The sequence below is a fragment of the Corylus avellana genome, chromosome 11 (assembly GCF_965113065.1).
Source record: "Corylus avellana chromosome 11, dhCorAvel1.hap1.2, whole genome shotgun sequence".
Lineage (NCBI taxonomy): Eukaryota > Viridiplantae > Streptophyta > Magnoliopsida > Fagales > Betulaceae > Corylus > Corylus avellana.
This window is the reverse complement of record NC_142500.1, coordinates 11,887,973-11,894,475: the sequence shown is the minus strand read 5'-3', so window position 1 is coordinate 11,894,475 and position 6,503 is coordinate 11,887,973. Positions and strand designations below refer to the sequence as shown.

At 39.5% G+C, this 6,503-nt stretch overlaps 1 non-coding gene across 1 annotated transcript; it reads left to right on the top strand.

The window, feature by feature from the left end:
- The first annotated feature begins 2,218 nt into the window (after window positions 1–2,218).
- Window positions 2,219–2,325, top strand: LOC132166829 (small nucleolar RNA R71). The gene has a single exon (XR_009438630.2). It is a non-coding gene; the product is annotated as a small nucleolar RNA R71 (small nucleolar RNA).
- The last annotated feature ends 4,178 nt before the right edge of the window (window positions 2,326–6,503 follow it).

Below are 6,503 nucleotides of genomic sequence, written 5' to 3'. Positions count from 1 at the left end.
ATTTGTATAATTTTACGTTAGCTTTCTAATGCCGCTGGAATCACCTCAAATGGATATTTGAGATAAACGTTATGATCAAAATACCGAGACAAGTGCAAAATCCAAATTTGAATCCAATCCGATTTTGACTTCAATTTGAGAAATTTCGATTTAATCATTTCCTTTATTTGGTTAAACTTAACCAAATCTTCGAGGTTTTCCCAATTTTCCCTTTAAGCTTGAAACTTTTCCGGAAACGCTTTCTTTTCTTCCATGACCTATAATACAAAGAAAATACAAAAAGGTAATGAAACAGCACAAACTAACAAAACTAAGGAATTAACAAATATAAGTTAAGGGTTAAGATATGAATATTTTGGCACTTTACAACTCTCCCAAAGGGTCTTCAACATTCGGTTCATTGACAATCTCTTCCACTATCTCCTCAATTGAGCACACACTTTTGACCCCCACATATTCAAATGGCTACCTGCTGATATCAAAAATATTCAGCTCCACTATCATGTTCCCAAAGGATATCTTCATGATTCCAGTCCTAAAGTTGATTAGGGCATTAGCCGTAGTTAAAAAGGGATGCCCTAATATGATTGAAATTTGAATCTCTACATTTACAACCGGTTCTGTGTCTAAGATGATGAAGTCCATAGGGTAGTAGAACTTATCAACTTTGATCTGAACATCTTCAATGATTCCCCTCAGGACTTTCACAGATCTGTCAGCCAACTAAAGTGTCACTAAAGTGGGTTTCGGCTCTCCTAATCCTAGCTAGACATAGACTGAATATGGCAGGAGATTCACACTAGCCACCAGATCCAACAGAGCTTTTTCAACTTGGTTGTCACCAATCATGTATGCAATTGTAGGACATCCAAGGTCCTTATACTTGACAGGGATCTTGCACTACAAACTAGAGCTGACCTGCTTTGTCAAGAAAGCTTTCTTGGGGACAATTGTCTTTCTCTTTATGGTGACCAAATCCTTTAGAAATTTGGCATAAAATGGCACTTGCTATATGGCATCTAGGAATGGAATGTTGATCTACACATGTTTAAACACTTCCAAAATGTCATTGAACTTTGAGGCTTTCTTGGGAGCCATTAGTCTTTCTAGAAATGAAGCTTTGGGAACATACTTCCTGGGAAGATCCTTAGCAATCGGAATGCCTATGTCCGGTCCAGCATCTCCTGCAGGCTTGTCTTGGCTTTACTCCTCTTTTGCAGCCTTAGTGGCCTCTTCAGGCATGGCCACTTGATTATCCACTTGTTTTCTTGACCTCAAAGTTGTGATGGCTTGCATGTGCTCCTGTCCATGAGCAGAGGCAGAAAAACTTGCAATAACGAACTGCCTTTTTGGTTTGGGCATGGGTTTACTAGGGAACTTTCCTCTCTCTCTCTCCCTCATGTGATTAGCTAACTGGCCAATTTGCCCTTCCATCTTGGCAATAGCTTGAGTGTTGACTTGTATGGCCAGGCTATTGCTCATGGTGATATTCTTCAACTCTTGTAAGTACTGGATATTTGACTATAAAGCTTTGTCAGATGATTGCATGGACTGAGTAGCTGTCTACATGAATGCTTTAAGTGTGTCTTCCAATGATGAGTGTGGTGCAGGCTGTGGCATTTGAGTGGTGGACTAATAAGCAGGAGGTTAGTCTAGGTGAGATAACTGAAACTGATTCTGAGCTTGAGTAGCAGTACCTCCCTGATTAAGTGGCTGATTCTACTTCCAAGAGAAATTGGGGTGATTCTGTCACCTTGGATTGTAAGTCTCAACAAAAGTTTTGAGTTTTCTGTACTCATTGAAGGCGTTGACTTGCTCCATCGGGTACTCAGTAACTATTGATAAAGATGGGCAGTTTTGAGTGAAATGCATTGCGCTATCACATGACGTGCATACGTCAACTTGGCAAGTATCTGCTGCATTCACTGGTTTGTTCAAAGCAATCGCGTCAACCTTACGCATGATATCCTTGAGTTGCCACCTTATATCAGCATCGTCCTTCACCTCGTAGAGGCCTCCCGTCTTGAGGGGGGCAAGTTGTCTACCCCAACAATTAGAAAAGTCCCACTATTGTGCGCGTTCGAACATTTCACCCAAAGTTCTATAGGCTTCTTCCCACGTAAGATTTAAGAATCCTCCACCATTCATAGACTCAATCAGGTTACGATTCGATGGAGTCAATCCCTTGTAGAAAAAATGAACGATCCTCCAAGTTTCAAAACCATGGGGTGGGCACTTCATAGTCAGCTCCTTAAACTTCTCCCAGCTTTCACTGAATTTCTCCCCCTCTTCCTGCCTAAAACTATTGATCTCTTGACGAAGATCATTGATCCTGGAGATTGGGAAGAATTTGTTGTAGAACTTGCTCTGCATCATTTCCCAAGAGGTGAAGGATCCAGGCATGTTGGAGTGTAACCAGAATTTTGCCTTATCATGTAGGGAAAAAGAAAATAGCCAAAGACGCACCAACTCATCCGCAAAATTTTGAAATTTGAACGTATCACACAACTCCAAGAAAGACTTCACATGAACATATGGATCTTCATTCTCTAAACCTTTAAATGAAGGAAGGGCATTGATCACACTCAGCTTCAGGTTGAAGTGAGTGGCATTGGTAGCCGGCAACACTATACATGATGGAATGGTGGTAGTGATGGGTGCATATAGCTCCCTGAGGGTCTAGAGTGGATCCCGTTCTCCCATTTCAGCGGACTTTTCTGAATCTGACACGAAACTTTAAGAATCGGCAAGTGAGTTTGGTGGTATTCTCAAATTCTCTCTAGCAGTTCTTTCAATCTCAAGATCAAAAGGGGTTAGCTCCAGATTTAAAGATCTACGACCGAGCATAAAAAAAAAAATTAAAAAAAAAAACTAAAAACTAAATTGAATTTAACTAATTAAAATTAAACAGAAACTAAAAAATAAAAAATAGGAACCAAAATAAATTGGCCAAAAATCAACTGAAATGCTGCAGGCACTACCCATTGAGTAGGTGCACTCGAGCGTATGCAGGGTAGGATCGAGCGCAGGTGCACTAATCCATTGGTGCGCTTGAGCTTATGATCGTGTGCAGGTGTTGTCTTGGCCGCGGGTGCGCTCGAGCGTAACAGGTCAAATGGTTTAGAAATAAAGTGGTTTCAAAAATCGAACAATTTCTCGGCAACGACGCCCTAAACTTGTTGCGTCAAATTAAATTACTCGCATGTACACGTATCATTGGTAGTGAAAGGGTTTGCAAGTGCGAGGTTGATCCCACAAGGAATTGTATTTTTGAAAGCAAATTTAAATCTAAATAAATTGAACCCTAACCTAGTTCCAAAATTTAAGAGATTGTTGTGTGAATGAAAAATTAAAAGCATGAACAAAATTAAATTGAAAGTAATTATTGATGAAGCACTAGGATTTCGGAATCCACACTCACAAATTCATCACAACATAGTTCCATGATCTATAATATTTCCCAAAGTTATCATAAATAAATCTTAGGTATGCGTTACTTTTGCTTTTAATAATTAATCAAGGCATCCCATGTATTCATTCATTACCCAAATCACAAAAGAAATCCAATTTTAATTAAATCATAACTGTATCTGTAAATCACAAGAAGATATCCAAAATTCATCAAAACATCAATTGTATCTAAAGAATAAATCACAAGGGAAATCCAATTTTTAGAAAATAAAACCAAGCAATCAATTGTATTAAATTATCTTAAATCATCAAATGTATCCTTGAATCACAAAAGATATCTAAGAATTATTCAATACAATTGATTTGAAGTAAAACAATAGGGCAACTAAATCATTAAATTGGGAAATACTACATACATGAAACAAAGTTGCTAATCATAAGTGAGGCTTCATCATCAACCTTAATTGACAGTTTAGCTTCTCATGGTATTGAAAGACAAAACAAAATTAATGAAATTCATAATGAAAAATTGAGTACTTACAAATATGAAATCACAAACTTGAGATCCAAAAGCTAGGAAACCCTAAAACTCTCTTCTTTCTCCTCTAGAATTTTGTAACTCGTAGCCTCCCCCAAACTAATCTGAGATCTATTCTATTTATAGGCTAAAACTAGGGTTTACAATTAGAATTATAGTAGAAAACGTTGCCAGATCAGACAAGTGCACTCGATCGCACACTTGCTACACTCGAGCGCACTTGGGCACATAACTTCCCCCTGCCACACTGGCATTCCTGCGCACTGGAACTTGTCTTGGGTGTGGCTGTGCTTGATCGTGCCTATGCTGAGCTCGAGCACAGACGCACTTGAGCGTATAGACTTGCGCTCGATCGTAGGTTTGTTGGCAGCATTTCCCTAAAGTATCCAACTTTCACATAAAACCAGCAATTTTCCCATAGCAACCTACAAAACACTGAAGACACAAAACTAACCCAGAACATCCAATTTTAACACAACTAAAGGATTAACAAGTGTAAATTAAGGGGCTCAAATATGCAATATTTGCCACACATCATATGATGCTATGCCTTACCCAACAAAAAGGGTTGTTGGACTCTAAAATACACGAGTGTGAGGCTTTAGGACTGATGCCTGGTTTCCTGGCCATACGTACGGGCTCAAGGGTGTATGTTCAGTCAATGAGTTAGGCAACCTAACCAAAAGCTCCAAACTGTGTTTTAAGGTTTCTATGAAATCTAAGGGCGGATATATCTGCTTCTAGGCTACTAAGCAAACGCATGCAAGGCAATTAACATGCTACCATGCAACTCAAGGCAATAAAATAAGGGTTTAAAACTCTTTCAAAACATTCTTGGCTTTTTCAAAGAAATAGGTGTGAAAGCTTTACCAAAACTTCTTCAAAAGATGAAATACCAGTAACAACAATAAAAGACCATGGAGTGGGTAAGGGGATTTACCTTAGAAGGTGGCAAGAACACCAAGCTTTCTTCCTTTTCTCTCTCAAATCACAAAACTCATAAAGACACTCACACAAGGGTTTTAGAGAGCCTGGGGGCGAGAATGGGTATTTATAGGTGAGAAAAAGCTGAGGGCGCTGCAGGCTGTTTTGAAAAGTAGCGTACGTCTGGTACTATTGGGGCGTACGTCTGGAACTATTACACATTGAGTAAAAGGGTTCAACGTACGTCCTAATGTATTGCCAACTGGGTTAAGAACTAGTCAGCGTAAGTACGGGTGGTCCCCCGGCATACGTCCTCACTAAAGACAAGAGCGTACGTTCAGTGGTCCCCTGGTGTACGTCCTTACTAAAGACAAGACCGTATGTTCGGCGGTCTCCTGGCGTATGTACTCACTAAAAACAGAAGCGTACGTACAGTCAAAAAGGTGGAAATTTAGGTTTTGCCTCAAGGCTTCTCGGTTAAGTGTGAGGGCTTTGGTCTTTTGTTTTAAAACTGGGTTTTATTAAATATGAGTCTCAAATAAAATGGTTGTTTTTATCGGGTATTACACCTCGTCTTGTGCCCTTTTTTCCCTTTTGCAATTATTAAAATTGAACTCAGAAGTCTAATTTTGAACTCTCGGGATCTTTAAGAACAAACTAAAAAGTTTTATTCTTGAATGCCTGGCCTTGGGAAAGTGCCCTTGCGGCTATATTTCGCCAAGCTATTTTGGCCTTAGAATGAGCCTTCTTCCGAGGCTTTTCATTCTTAAAATGGGCCAAGTTTAGAAAGCGCCTTAACGGCTATTTTCTTGAACCTTTAGCATCGTGAAAGTGCCTTAATGGCTATATTTCTCTGGGGTATTTTAACCTTAGAACGATTCTTCTTCAGAGGCTTTTCATTCTTTGGGTTAAGTTCGAAAAGTGCCTTTACGGCTATATTTCACAAACGTTGGCCTCGGGAAAGTGCCTCAATGGCTATATTTCTTCGAGATATTTTAGCCTTAGAATAAGCCTTTGTCTAAGGCTTTTTTATTCTTTAATGGGCTAAGTTTGGAAAGCGCCTCTACAGCTATTTTTCTCAAACACTTGGCCTCAGGAAAGCGCCTCTACGGCTATATTTCACCGAGGTATTTTAACCTTAAAATAGGCTTTTTTTTTAAGTTGTCCATTCTTTTGTGGGTTAAGTTCAACAAGCGCCTTTATGGCTATATTTATGAACACTTGGTCTCGGGAAAGTACCTTTGCGGCTATATTTCTCGAGATTTTGCTTGACACTGTAATTTCAAAAGATCTTTTTATTGATGATATGCTTTTACAACTGAAATATCATAACATGAATCAAGCTAAGCAAATTACAGCCTAAAAAAAGTATTTCTTCAGATGGTCGGCAGTCCAAGGACTTTGAAGTGCCTTCCCTTCTTTATCTACGAGGTGATATGCTCCCATTCTATGGCATGCCCCCACTTTGTATGGTCCTTCCTAGCTAGGCTAACTTTCCCTCGACTGAATCTTTCGTTGCGATGGTAACTTTTCACAAGACCAAATCTCCTGGCTTAAAGCTTCGGTGCCTGACCTTCTGGTTGAAATACTGAGCCACCTTTTCTCGGTATGCTGCCATGGTTACTTGGGC